The sequence below is a fragment of the Hyaena hyaena genome, unplaced genomic scaffold (assembly GCF_003009895.1).
Source record: "Hyaena hyaena isolate Hyena2069 unplaced genomic scaffold, ASM300989v1 scaffold_400, whole genome shotgun sequence".
Classification (NCBI taxonomy): Eukaryota; Metazoa; Chordata; class Mammalia; order Carnivora; family Hyaenidae; genus Hyaena; species Hyaena hyaena.
Window position 1 is genome coordinate 932,618 of NW_024081031.1, and position 15,268 is coordinate 947,885.

Sequence of the window (15,268 nt, forward strand, 5' to 3'; positions counted from 1 at the left end):
AAAATAAAAATCTCAAATTGATCAATGAATCAAACATTAAAAAAAGAAACAAAAAAATGAAAAGAAAGCAGGAAACACTTTTTATCTTGGAGAGCATAAGACAACCTTCCTAAGAAGAACATGAGTCCAAGTCTCATAAAGTAAAACATAAATAAATCTGATTTTCCAAATGTAATATATTCACACACTGCAAGTCAACCATAAATGACAAAACACACACCCAGTGGAAAAAATCAAGAGCTCCTACCACAAAGTCGAATAGCTTATTTTCTTATATAAAGAACTTATCTCATTAGATAAATTGACAAAGGATCACAAAAGTCAATTCACAGAAAGAAAAACTGCTCTTAAACATATGACAGTATGTACAACCTCATCTACAACAAGAGAAATGCAAAGGAAAATGGCAAAGACTCCCTTTTCAGCTATGAAACTGGCAAGGATGAAAAGGCTTAATCACACACTACTGGCAAAAGGAAAGGCAAGGGCACACAGTGCCGATGGGCATGTAGACTTGCCCGTGGAGGGCAGTTTGCCAATACTTACCACAGACATGAAGACACATATTCTCTAACCCGGAAACTCCTCTATATAAACCTGTACACTTTCAAGTTCAAGGACTGACACAGAAGCACTTATTAATATGAAAGGATCAGGAACAAAGTCCATCATTACAAGACTGGAAAATAAAATACAACCATAAACTGGAAGAGAACAGAAAGAAAGCATAGTGCAGTATGCATGATCTGTTTAAAAAATAAATTTCAAAAACCATACATACTAAATGCAATATGATATTTCTAGATTGGATCCTGGAAAAGAAAAAGGGCATTAGTAGAAAAACTGGTAAAATCTGAATAAAATCCACACTGTTTAGTTTCATTGTATAACCTTTTGGATTTTATTCTGGGAGCATGTATTAGCTATTTAACATAAAGTTTAATTTTAAAAACCCCAATTATTGGGGCACCTGGGTGGCTCACTCACTCCACGCTAAGCATGGAGCCTGCTTGGGACTCTCTCTCTCTCACTGCCCATCTCCCCAGCTTGCACACTCACTCGCTCTCTAAAATAAATAAAATGAAATTTAAAAGAATTTTAAGTCCCTAATTTTTTGTGATTAAACTTACATCATCCTTGGCATTCATACTGCTAATGAGAAACATCAAGGATAGAAACATGGCTTCAACATTTCCAGTACTTGAATTATTACACCTAAGTACCCATCTGCTTCACCTACTAGATGTTTGGCCCTTAAAGATAGGGGCCATGTCAACTTATCTCTGTACTCAAAGAATCAGGAGAATATTTGCCACATGGTAAGAGGTTCAACAAATGAGTGTCAATATTAGGATGTTCTGGTTCAGTGATTCAATTTTTTATTAATAAGACATTTTGTATTTCAAATATCCAAACCCCTGGAAGGCTAGGGGTTTCCCTTGGTCCCTGGTTCATAATGACAGAGAAGAAAAAAGAAGGGGGCAGAGAAAGGTGAAGCAATGCTCACTGAGGATCTAGAGGGGAAAACAGAAGGAGGCAAAGAGTTCTGTGCTAGGAGCTGTAGGGACTATAAAGATGAATACAACACAGCCCTTATGTAAATATTCGGAATAACAAAGGCCAACGCCGGCAAAGGTGAAAGTGTGACACTGCCTTGCATTTTCCAAAAGTGTTTTACATAAAATTTATTAAAATGCTTTTCAAGGAACAATGCCTTATTTTGCAATATAAGAAAATGATAAAACTCCAATTTAGACAAAGTTTTCATTAAAAAATTTTTTTTATGTTTACTTATTATTGAAACAGAGAGAAACAGAGCATGAATGGGGGAGGGGCAGAAAGAGAGGGGGACACAGAATCCAAAGCAGGCTCCGGGCTCTGAGCTGTCAGCACAGAGCCGGACACGGGGCTTGAACCCACAAACCATGAGATCATGACCTAAGCCTAAGTCAGACACTTAACTAACAGTGACTGAGCCACTCAGGCGCCCCAAAGTTTTTGTTTTCTATGATGTCTTCTGGGGAAAAAAATGGTGGGTAGCATGCTTAAGAATGTCCAAAGAAAAAATGCTAGCCACAAACCCTACCAATACCTAATTTTCCCAATGTTCAAAACACAAAAGAAAAATGATGTAGGAAATACCGAGGTATCTGAACAGGCAAAGAAATACTCCTGAGTTTCTCCCCAAAGCACCAACCACCATCCCATCTCCCCAAACTCAGCTCTGAGCCTAGGACCCACACCACAAAGTAACAGAACTTGGGCAAAACTTTTGATCTCTGTGAACGCCCATGTTCTATTTATAAATGGAACAGATGGCAGCTACAGCTCCTTCCAGGTCTAAAATTCTATTATATGTCTTTTCCTTCACATCCCAAATATAAACAAAGACCTTGGAGTCCTTTCATACAAACACACATGCGTTTGTCTGCATGTACCAGGGGAAGGAGCTACCTGTAACACTTCCTTCCTATTTCCAGAGTGGCCTCACACACACACACACACACACACACACACACACACACACAAAACCACTAATATCTGACAACAAACTGAAGGTGCACGTAAATGTTCTCAAATGAAAACATTTGAGGGTAAAGGATTTATTGATCTCTGTGCTGAAATTAAATTAAAATGTGAATGCTGTACAGTGAAACCTTAGTTCAATTGCCCATTCATTCATGTTTAGGATTATACAAGCTCAAACCTGGCTTTCATAGATCTTTTATGTACTAGTCAATCTACATAGAACTTCTGTGAGTTATCTCTAAAAACATATTCTGCTACTTGATATTTTTATTTTGTTTACCACTTTTCATAGCATGGAAAAAAGAACACTGAGGAAAGTTATGGGTGTATTCATCCATATGCAAAGATATGCGAATTATCAGTGGAAAGTTTTGTTCTAATTTATTTGATGTAATCCTCAACCTTGACCTATGGCTTAAAATCTGATTTAGGAGCTAATGCTGAGAGTTCACCTCTCTGTCAGTTGAAATTTTCCCTTTCAATACACAGGAATAACATTGTGCCATTAATAAATATGGTTTTCTTCTAAAGTTCTTTTCCCTAAATAACCAGCATTTTTATGGTATAAAGTCTTTTACAAATAACATAGAGGCAAGAGAAGAGTTTTCCAAGAAACAAATAAATTCAAATTTCCACAGAGAAACATGTACTTCAGTGGATAGGAAAGGATATGAAATCATATCCATCTGTAGGATTGGCCAGGAATGCCTTCCTGAGGAAATGAACTTGAACGTGTCTCAAAGGAGGGAAAGGTGGCTGACAGGTGGCAAGGAGAAAGGGAAATTCCAGGCAAATAAAAGACGTGCGTAAAAGCTCCCTCTCTGTGTGGCAAACGTTATTTTAGTCATTAGGACAAACGGAATGGAGAGAAACTGTAGTCTCAGTTTCCTCAGCTGGTACGGGAGAAGGTGGGGCCACAAGGCTTCTGTGGCCCGTGCAGCCGAGAGCCTCCTTTCTATGAGGCACACAGCATGGGCACCTGGCACTCCCGCAGCCCTGAGAGGCACATGGCTGAATGGACCCATTTGACAGATGAAGAGTGCAAGGCTCAGGATCCCCAGCAGGCCTCAGTTAAAGGGTCTGGAAATTAAAAGGAACACTGCATGATAACTGTTGTGGAGAAAAAGGTAGCATTTTAAGACCTGACAACTTCAAAAACCAGAGCTGCAGCACATAATCAGCTGATCTAACAATGATGACATTCTTTTCTTAGGAGACTAAGCAATGAGGAACCATACCTGTCTCACCTGACATGCCAGACAACCATTCAGAAGAAAGGAAAAAGGCATATACCACTCTTTACTGTGAAGAATGTTCTTTCAGGGAAACCAAACGACAAGGCAGTGTGTGCCTATCCCTGCCCCAGTGAGCGGAAGCCCTCATTTACTTATAACCCTTCGGCGTGTGGTGTCCCTAACGTGGCAGGGGTTACACAGAATACACAGCACATTCCTCAGCCATCAGAACAGAGATGAGCATTCACCAAAGAGGCCCTTCCAGACCTCAGTGGCTCTTCATACAAGCCCACACCCAGCTTTGCCTCCAGTGCATGGATTCTAAAACTGGGTGTTATTTTTACACAAGAGCTCCGTGGTCATTATAATAACGTACTTGCTAATTATTTAATTGCAGAATTCTCTATGTATAAATAAATTCACATCTGGTAGCAAAATATAGCCCATAAGTAAAACTAGTCTTTAAAAAAATATCTCAAAGTCAAATACTGGAAGTTAATAAGGTCTACCTATTTGTAAACTACAGGTCAGTCGTTTAGATTTCGCTCCTACACTGTCCCATTTCAGGGTTGTGAGTTCAAGCCCCATGTTGGGTGTAGAGATTACTTAAAAATGAAATCTTAAAAACAAAAAAGGTGAAATACAGATAGTATTTCAATAACCGCTGTTAAATCAAAATCTAGTCAAGTGTAAAAGCTAAACTACCAGGAGTAACCAAAACATCACAAATGAAGCTGGGGTTTTCTCTGACAAAGAGCAGAAGATCCTGCTGACTTAGTGTATGGCCACATGAGGCTTCAGCTGGGGGGATTCATGACGACAGGTGTTGAGTCTGCACACGCATTCTTTTCCCAGGCTGAAAACTTGACAGTAACTAAAGAGGGCCTAACATAGAAATGTTAAAAAAAAAAAAGTTAAGACAGTAACATCTCTCAACCAAAATAGGCATGTTCCCTTTTATAATTTTTCTTAAGTTGATTTATTTGAGAGAGAGAGAGAGAGAGAGGGAGAGAGAGAGAGCATACACATGAGAGCAGGGGAGGGGAAGAGGAAAGAGGGGGAGAGAGAGTCCTGAGCGGTTCCATGCTGGGAGCACAGAGCCCCCACACGGGGCTCAATCTCAGGCGCCGTGAGACCACAACCCGACCTGAAATCAAGTGTTGGCTGGGCCACCCAGGGGCCCTGGCATGCTCCCTTTTAACCACTTAGAGTCCTTTCCCACCAGTGGGGTCAATGTTTGTGAGAATGCAAACTTAACTTTTTTTTTTTCTTTTTTAGGAAAAGAGAGAACTGACATCAAGAGTCAGACGTTTGACTGACAGAGCCACTCTGGCGGCCCTCTTCTTTTCTTTTTCTTTTCTTTCTTTTTTTTCCCCCAAACTTAACTTTTTAATAAAGGTCAGCTTCTGGTAACAATAATAAGGGTCTCTTTCTTGGAGTGAGACTCTCCAAAAAGCCAGGGCCTGGGGGGCACCATTTAACTCCTCCATTTTTAACCCTGTCAGAGCACCATCAGCCTCACTCTTCCTGACTCACAGAAAATAATACACACTCTCAATTCCAGAACTGCATCACTGATGTTCTATCTACCAGTAACAGCCAGCTGCTGGAATGGAAAAGACAAGAAGGGAAGAAGGAAGGAAAGGAGGGAGGGAGAGAAGCAATAAGGAATCTGTTCTTGTAATACCTATAATTAATGTAAGGTTTAAATATAATCAAATGTATCTTTCTCATTTTTAGTTACTATAATGCCCTGATTTAACAGAAAATAAATTGTAGAAGAGTAAATAATAGGAGCACATCCTCCTTATAGCACTAAGTATAAAAACAACTTATAAAACAGCATGCACATGATTCCAATTTTGCTTTTATTTTTTTATATTTTTTTTAATGTTTATTTTTGAGAGAGAGAGAGAGAGACAGAGAGCATGAGCGGTGAGGGGCAGAGAGAGAAGACACAGAATCCGAAGCAGGCTCCTGGCACCCAGCTGTCTATGCAGAGCCTGGTGTAGGGCTGGAACTCACGAATGGCGAGATCATGACCTGAGCTGAAGTTGGAGGCTTAACCGACTAAGTCACCCAGACACCCCTCCAATTTTGCTTTTAAAACGAAAATGTAGGGGCGCCTGGGTGGCTCAGTCGGTTAACCCTCCGACTTCGGCTCAGGTCATGATCTCACGGTTCGTGGGTTTGAGCCCCGCATCGGACTCTGTGCTGACAGCTCAGAGCCTGGTGCCTGTTTCAGATTCTCTATCTCCCTCTCTTTCCTCCCCTGCTCATGCTGTCTCTTTCTCTCTCTCAGGAATAAATAAAACATTAAAAAACAAATTTAAAAAACCCGGAAATGTATACATGGTCACACAGAAGAATAAAAATTAAAGAAAATTAAGATGATAGCAGTTCTAAAAAAACAAATGACTTAGTAAAAGGCGAAAGATTTATGCGATCTGAAGAGAAACCAGAGTATAAAAAAAACCAAATGACTTAGTTTCTTCAATAATAAATTACATGACAAAAGAGGGGGGAGGGAAAATGTTACATATTAAGAAAGACCTACAAGAGACAAAGGCAATGTGCTATCCTGCTCGGACCCTGAGTCCAACAGACAATGGAAGAAAGTGAATACGAACTGGGGATTACAGAACTAGCTAGTATGTAATATTAAATCAGAATAATGGTTAATTTTGTTAACGATAACGACATTGCGACTTTTTAAAAGTGATTATCTATTAAAAATATTTACTTAAGCACTTAAAGGTAATATGGTATAATATCTAAGGTGTGCTTTAAAACTTAAAACACAAAGCAAAGCAATAAAACAAAACCCAAGAGCAGGAAGAAGATAGATGTTAACATGAATGGCAAAATGTATATAATTGTTAAAGCTAGATGATGGGTACATCGGCGCTCATTACGCTATTCTCTCTACTTTTCTGTATGTTTTAAAATTTTCACAAATAGAAAGTAAAAATGCTAACAAGGTAGTTACCTCTGAGTGGTGGGGATTAAGTATTCTGTTGTGAACTTAGTGATTTTTACTTTGATCTGGGCGTCCAGATTTTATACAATAAATATGAATTACTTTGGTTACTTGAAGAACCAAAGCTACTCCTTTAGTGGGTGGATAGGTGGATGGACGGACAGATGGATCTTTTGATGCCCACAGTTCCAATGATGCCACGGATTTCATTCCCCCTCTACAGACACCACAGTGCATTTTACTTGTATTTCCACAAAAGGTTTTATTAAATTTGGTCATTCATTATGGCAATTTTTAATTAATTATGTCTTATCTCCCTCTCTAGGAAAACAACTTGAGTACAAGTGGCATTTGTTTTTTGATATTTCTATCCTAGTCAACACCAAGCAAAACACTCTACATAGCAGTTGTTACATAGTTCTTTGTTTACTTAATTAACTTTTCCACTAATAAATTCAGAGGGGAGACAAACGGCAACAGAAATAGAATGTCTTATTTCTCATATAAACTCTTTATGGCTAAGACACACCCAGAGATCCCTATACAAAGAACAATACCCGTCAAATGTTACCTAGTCAATTTCTCAAACAATTTGTTTTCCAGTTCACTAGGGGGAAAGAAAACATCAGTCAGTAGCGGAAAAAGGCCAGTTACTAAATCAAGTTATAGACTTAAAAAAAAATTCTCCTTGAGGGGGGTAAAATATCAAAGTCCCTTAGTTCTTTAGCAGCCATAGCCATTCATTATTTAACCGACTGAAGACTCATCCAGAGTAGCAGTAGCATTTTTATTAAGGAAGCCATTGTGGCAAGAACACAGAGCCAGCCATGTGCGGAGACAAACTATGGTTCGGGAAATAGCCCCAGCTCTGAAAACGCTGATGCCATGTGGAATGGCTACATGTCCACACCTCTCCCGTGTTTTCTTAATCACCCACTCCCTGGGGGCCTTGGCATGCTGTGTGCAGATGGGAGCAGTAGCTCTCTTCAAGCCTAGGGCAGTCATCTCTACATTCTCGTGGTTAAAAATCATGTCCAAAAAGATATAATAAAGTCATCCTCTCAGGTGCAGCAAAAACCCCAATACTGGACTTCCCTAAATGGAAGACTTCACCCATCTTTGCCTTAATTTCACACACATGGCTTTGGGATGAAAGACACTTAAATGCTAGTGAACATATTTACAACTTCCTTTTGTATATAAAATATGCTTACTATCGACAAAGCCTGGGTTGTAAAATAAAACCCCCACCGCAAAGTTTCCCAAGTCCTTTGAAAAAAGCTGTATTGTGAAGAATTGGAAGATGCAAATCCGCCCCCCCCCCCCCCCGCCCATTTCAACTCCAGTCCCATGCTGTGATCTGCTCCCAGAAGCCACGCCTTCAAAATTCCTTCACCGACCAAACTTTTTAAAGCAGGCAGAGGCAGAAGTCTGTACCATTCCCACCCTCGCTTCCACCCACAACCACTCACATTCACGGTCTTGCTTCTCTCTCTCCTGATTCTTTAGACATTTGCTCAAATCCACTCCTATTTTTGCAAATTTTAAATTTACTGGACAATCAACTGGAAAACAAATGGTTTGGGAAACTGACTAGGTAACATGGTACCAGTATAAAAAAATCATTTCAGACCCAGGGCCCAAAATAAGGACCAGGTCCCTAAGAAATAAGGCATTCTCCCAAAGACAACTTAATTCATTTCCTAGGAGCATTTGTTCTATTTGTCTAGAATATTTGTCACTAGAATGAGTTTAAAAGAGGCAACTCTTTACTTGATGTGGACGGCTGTGCTGCTATGTTTCAAAGAATGTAAAGGTAAAAATTAAGTGAGAATAAGTTGTTTCTATGCCAGAGAAAAGAGGCATGATATTATTAGTAAATGTGAAGGGGTCATACCACAGTTCCCTAGGCTGGTAAAAACATTTGGTAGGCCAAAGGATTTCACACAATTTTCTTTTTTAAAAACAAAGATGGAGGCTTTGAATAATAAATAAGCATCCTGGAATAATTCTGGAGTGACCCTCAAGTCATGCCAAACTCGATTAAAATTAGGCAAGGCTACAGAAGAAAGGAAAACTCTGCAATCATCCCTTTGCTATAACTATAAAATTTTAAGATTTTCATATTATATTAGACAGTCAGCATTTTGTTAATAAAATTTCACCTAGTATTTATCTTAAGATAATGCCACTGAGAAATTTCAATGAAGGCTGACCCAATGCCTCTAAGAAGTCTGCTTGAGGTAAGCATATGAGTTCCGTTCTTCTTTGAGTAAGTATATTCAAAGTCTTATTATTAATCAAACTATTATCTGTCGCTGAACTACCTTTAAAGAGGAAACTGTCCAACTCGGTTTTCAGGAAGACATAGTTCGTTAGAATAATGAGCAGAAAAGAGATCAACTGCATCAGTGGACATGAAACTGGACTAGCAAGGATGAGGCTCTATTTTTCAACTGACCTCTGAAACTGCTCCAGTCATTCCACTGTCTGGATGGCCAATGTAGGGCATTATGCTACCCTACATCGAACACCAATGCTACCGCCACACAGAACACCAAGGAAAGTCCAGCAGACTGCACCAGCACACATTTTTTTTTTCCTTTTCTTTTTATACTTACTAAATGGTTGGGACTTTCCACAAAACAATTAAAGTATGTCTTTAACTTTGTGTATCATGCCAGCAAACTATTAGTCTACATAAATGTGACCAGTTATTCTTTCTTCATTTTATTTTCAAGAAAAGAGAGAAGTGCAGAGCTTTTTAAAATTTCCTCAGCTACTCTCCCATTAAAAGCAGAAGACTGGGATGCAATAACCGAATTGAAATAAGAGAAAATTTTAAATAACATCTCACTTACCTATGAATACATAACTGTCTATATAAGAAAGGGAAAGTCCAAAGCAAAAATAAAACATTTGGGGAAATTATTCAATATTTCAATGTGGAAAGCAAATAATTTAGTCAGAGAGATTATCGTCAATTAACATCATTCTATGTTTCTTCCTGGGTGTTTAGAAAGAATGTAGAAATAAAAAAAATTTAAAGGAAGGAAAAGAAATGTGCTTTCTCAATTCGATTCTGTATTCTAGAACAGTATTACTCAAAACATAAATAAAAATGTATGAGAATGATGGGTTTAAGAAGACACACATGAGACTGCCCAGAATATATAATGCTTTGTGGATGTTTGGTTTGGTCTGGTCCTTTAGACTTTTGTCTTCTTCTGAAGAAGGGAATTGATTCAGACATCCCTTAAGTGGAGAGTCTGTGGATAGTTAAGTGTACATTTAGACGGCCAAGAGAGAGTCATGCCACCAACAGTTATGGAAAACCATTCAATCGAAGCCCCCCATTGTCTGTCTGACTACTACTACTACTACTGATCCGAGCCAGTATGAAGGCTTAAGAGAAGACTCGCCCACCTGACCTAACAGATATACCATACAAGCATCTTTAGACATTATCTCCATTAAAAGAAGTGATTTAAGTGCCCCAGGGTTCAGGTTATTAAGCTGAGCAACTCAATTCAAAAGACAAGGTGTAGCTGCTACAATACGAAAGCTAAACAAGCTTGGCCTCAACAGTAATCAATTTAAGGCCTCCGGTGACAACTGTCATACTCCAATTCAATCAGGAGCTGCTCCTTACTCCAGAGTGTTTAGAATACAGAAACACATAGGCACCACACAGAAGTACATGTTTCTCCTGTGTACAGGCACTCCGGAGGGAAAACAAAGTGACCCTGAAAAATAACTTCCAAGACTGAGGTGAAGACCAGAGGGCACTGATTTCTCTTAAACAAAGTACCTGAGCTACAGGAACTGGGCATTCCTGCAGGCTTTCTGCTTCACCGCTAAGCAATTTCTGATGGTTCCAAAGATGCTACTTTCTCAAAGACAGGTTTTCAACTGTGTTGCTAATGAAAGACATGGGCTTTTCAAATGACTACAAATTACAGAGAACTACAACTCCTTCTTGAATTTCACGTTATTAAACAAGAATGATGCTGAGCTTGGTCAAATAAATGCTACCAGGAAAGTGTCCTAAAGCACTTTTAAAACATTTTCAGAGATAATCATTCCTCAATTCCTCTTCCTGAAATTCAAGGAAGGTCGGAAACAGCTAGCCACTGTGAAAGCAGTGCTCCAATTACCTCGAGGGTTTCAAAAAAGTAGCCCTAAGCTCGGCACAAAGGTTTACAATGGAGAGATGCTCAGATAACCTTGACTGTCCTTTGTAGGCTGTGATGCTCTGGAAGAGCAGCGGTGCTTCTGCTCCCAACAAAGCAGCAGATGAGAAAAATCCCCAGTCTTTGTTTCAGCAAAACCAATGAAACTGACACATCCCTAAACCACTTGTTTTATCTGAATTTAAGAGTTTAACACAATATAGCATTTTAAGCTTGTGGCAAGGTCTCTCTCTCTCTCTCTCTCTCTCTGTCAGAATGAAGCTGTTATTTATCTCAATAAGACTATACCCTTTCACAACTTACTAAAATGTCTGAGAAGTGTCCACTGAAACACTAAAAGAGGCCTAAGGTGCACCTGGGCTCCCTCCGGGGAGTAATTAGCAAGAGCAAGCACTCTGAGATCAGTGGTAAGATCCACATCAGCACCTGTTGGCAGTACATCACTCAACTATCTCTCAGTTTCTCAGGATAAGCCTTGATTATCCAAATTATAATTTCCAAGATGGGCTGAGGTATAAAGCCCCATCACATCTTAAGAAACCCATGAGAGATCTTCTGAAACCTACTTACTATGGAATGGGAACATCAGTAGGTAACAAAAGCCTTCTTATTTTTGATTTAAGTAGCCAGGAAAAAAAACTGAACGATTTTATCTGCAAAGATGATGACGCTGAGTTCAGAAATCAATGAACAGAAACTACACAGGAACCTCCCATCCTCTCCATTTCCATTTCTGCCTCTCAGCAGTCAAACAATGAAGTAGGAAGATCCAGTGAGGAAAAAACAGAGGATCCACATTTGAGAGGTCCACATTTCATGACAAGTAGCAGCAGGCCTTCCGAGCGCAAACGTGTGAGTGACATTCCCTTCCCCCAACATGACTTTGTGACTAAGCCACCAACTCACCTTATTCCACTTCAAAGTCAGTGGTAAATCTTGCGTTTGAGTCCAACTTGAGGTATTCTCTCAAAACCTGGATCAAAATAATGATGAACTTTAGTATAATAAGGTTCTTTTCGAACTCTGAAAAAGCATACTATTGTACCTCACAATATTAAGAGGGGGGAAAAAAATCACTGCTACAAATCAAATCATGATTGTGAAAGGTTATGCCCTACCCTTAAAACCCTCTTTAACTGGAAATCTCTTTATGTGTTGCTCAACACACATTTAAATGTAAGTCAAGTCTTAAACCGAGCTGTTGGGCCTCTGGGCAGATGGCTGATCCAGGGCCTCTGTCATCTGGTCAGGAAGCCTGAGGAGAAATTCAGGAACCTGAATGGGTAAGAAGGCCTCCAACAAAGCGATTTTGATGTAGCCAGTCCGTCATGTGCCTATGGGGACAACCATTCCAAACCAGTGGTTCCAACAGAGGGTGACATGGTACTACAGGGGCCATCTTGCAATGTCTGGAAATACTTTTGGTTGTCCCAGCAGGGAGAGCAGGTATGCTACCAGCATTTAACGAGTGGAAGCCAGGGATGCTGCTAGCCCACCCTACACTGCACAGGACAGCCCCCCACAAAGATTTATCCAGGCCCAAATGTCAACAGTGTTGAGGTTGAGAAGCCCTGTTCCAAAGCAAACAACTATTCTGATTATTTAGAAATTTTACAACCCTCGCACGGGTTGTTTCAGATAAGCTCCCACTACATTTCCTGTGACTAGTGAGCTTATTAGTTACAAGAGCCATACATGCCCCATATTAATAATATGCAGTACATGTACCCATACTAAAAATATTAAAATAAATCAGAACATACATGTCCTTAGAGCTTTCAAGGAACTAATTCTTAAATTTTCAGAGGAGAAATACTACATCAAACTAAGTGAACTCCCAAAAACTTTGTTTCCAACCACATAAAACAGAAGCTAGCAAGACTAAAAAGAGCCAGAACTGGGGCACCCGGGTGTCTCAGTCGGTTACACAGCCAACACTTTTTTTTTAATGTTTATTTATTTTTGAGGGAGACCGAGCCTGAGTGGGGTAGGGGCAGAGAGAGAGGGAGACATAGAATCTGAAGCAGGCTCCAGGCTCTGAGCTGTCAGCACAAAGCCCCACGTGGGGTGCTCAAACCCACAAACCATGAGATCATGACCTGAGCTGAAGTCAGATGCTCAACCGACTCAGCTACTCAGGCGCCCCAAGCATCCACCTCTTGATTTCGGCTGAGGTCATGATTCCAGGGTCATGGGACTGTGCCCTGCACTGGGCTCCACGCTGAGCACGGAGCCTGCTTAAGATTGTCTCTCCCTCTCACTCTGCCCCTCTCCCCCAATTGCACTATCTCCCCCGGCCCAAATTAAATAAATAAATAAACAAACAAACAAAAAGAACCAGAATGTAGTTTCCCTCACAGATATTCTCAATTCCTGGTAAGGACAAGACGGACAAAGCTCCTCTTCCCAGCCTGTCACTCGAGATAGTAGGACTCTCATCTTTTATTCAGTCAAATATACAGGTACTTCACAACCCACTTTAATTGCGATCAAAACGAGACTTACTGATACCATATCTTTCAGTATCCCAGATACTGAAACTTGCAGTTTTTACATGACTGGCCCACACAACACACACACAGAAAAGATAAAGAAACCTGTAACACTCAAAACGTATACTTTGTTTTGTCAAGCGTAATTAATGAGCTGTAACTAGCTAATTACATAACTAAGACATACCTAACTGCTGATTGGCCCCAGTTAGGGACATGAACAAGCATGCGAAGTTGAGACTCAAATGAAAGGATATCATCTATGAACACACTTAGAAAGATTCCATGAGGATTAATGCATTCCAACTGGACGTTTCCTTGATGTGGTGTAGGAGTTTATATTCTAATTATAGACTGATTTCTTCCTCTGAATCCCCAGCACTGTGAGGAACTACCTAAATCAGACTCAAACATAATCCCCACAGGCAGTGAGCACCAGGGTGGGTGGTGGGCGGTGGGCAGCCTGGCACCCATAACCCCAAAGCATGGGCGGGGGGTTGGCGGGGTAGGCTGAATCTGTGTCGGAGGCCGCGCTCCCACCTGGAGCTCCCTACCTGTGCTCCGGGAGCCTCTGTACTAGCTGAGCCATTAGGAAACTTGACTGAGTTATGCGCTTGTCCGGAGGGATGGCTAACATACAGGGCAGATCCAAGATGCTGTGAGGCCAGTGCAGGGCCATCACACCTCCACCCTTATAAAAGGAAGACAACTGGGGAGGGCGGCCTCAGACAAAATCTAAAAGACTAATGACCTGGTCAAAGAGGGTTTCTTAACACCAATCAGTGGCTCAGAGAACAAAGGAAAGTACTTTTTGCTTTATGAAGCAAAATGATTTTCAGGCCTGCCTTTCTTTCTATGAAAAAGGAAGAAAAAAAGGAAGGCCGAAAAATTACTAGGAAGGGTCAGAAATACTAGCGCATGAGATGAAATTTATTTTACCCAGCCTCCATTTCTCAAGATTTAAATCAGTCTTCAAATAAAAAAATTCATAATTGAATTTCAAAACATAAACACTTTATTTTTCCCCCTCTCCTCAGTAGAATATATTCTGTTCCAGAAAAGAAAGGTTGCTCAATTTCCTGTCAAAGGCAATCTAGAGAAGGCCACCTACACTGTAAAAGCAGCAAGAAAAAAAATAACAAAATGCTGAAGAAAAGCCTGCATGTGTGGGTGTGTACTAAGTGCAAGGTAACTACCACTCTGGGCTTTTTAAAGCTTTTCTCCCTGATCATTCTGAGAAATATGAAAATTAGTGTAACTGCTAAAGACAAGTTTGTCCTCCAACCTATCTCAGGAAAACAAGCCCGATGATGGATTTCAGCTCCACCAAAGAGAGAGGTAGGAGGGGGCAATCAAGGCCTCTAACCCAGGATTCTTTGTTCTAACGAGAGAGAGAGCAGATTCTACCAGACAACTTAGACATGTTTTCATAGAGGGAAGGCTGCTCTGACCATTAACCTTCTCCCCTACCACATCGCACCCCAAACCTCAAGAACTTTTTTTAAAAAAAATCTTAATATTTTTGAGAGACAGAGAGAGTGAGAGCACAAGCAGGGACGGGCAGAGAGAGAGGGAGACAGAGAATCCCAAGCAGGCTTGGCACTGTCAGCCCTATGTGGGGCTTGAACCCACAAACCAGGAGGCCATGCCCTGAGCCAAAGTCAGATGCTCAACCAAATGAATCACCCAGGAGCCCAATAAACTTCATGAACTCTTGGGGCGCCTGGGTGGCTTAGTCGGTTAAGCGTCCGACTTTCGCTTAGGTCATGATCTCGCGGTTCGTGGGTTCGAGCCCCGCGTCGGGCTCTGTGCTGACTGCCAGCTCAGAGCCTGGAGCCT

The 15,268-nt window shown here is 40.6% G+C and overlaps 1 protein-coding gene across 7 annotated transcripts in view; it reads right to left on the reverse strand.

Moving 5' to 3' along the window:
* SIPA1L1 (signal induced proliferation associated 1 like 1) overlaps positions 1–15,268 on the reverse strand; it is a 370,770-nt gene that overhangs the window by 283,177 nt on the left and 72,325 nt on the right. For all 7 annotated transcript variants that reach the window (XM_039251856.1, XM_039251855.1, XM_039251854.1 and 4 more), the window contains one exon: positions 11,844–11,910. The gene's annotated coding sequence lies outside the window, so the exon portion shown is untranslated. The remainder of the gene's footprint in view (positions 1–11,843; positions 11,911–15,268) is intronic.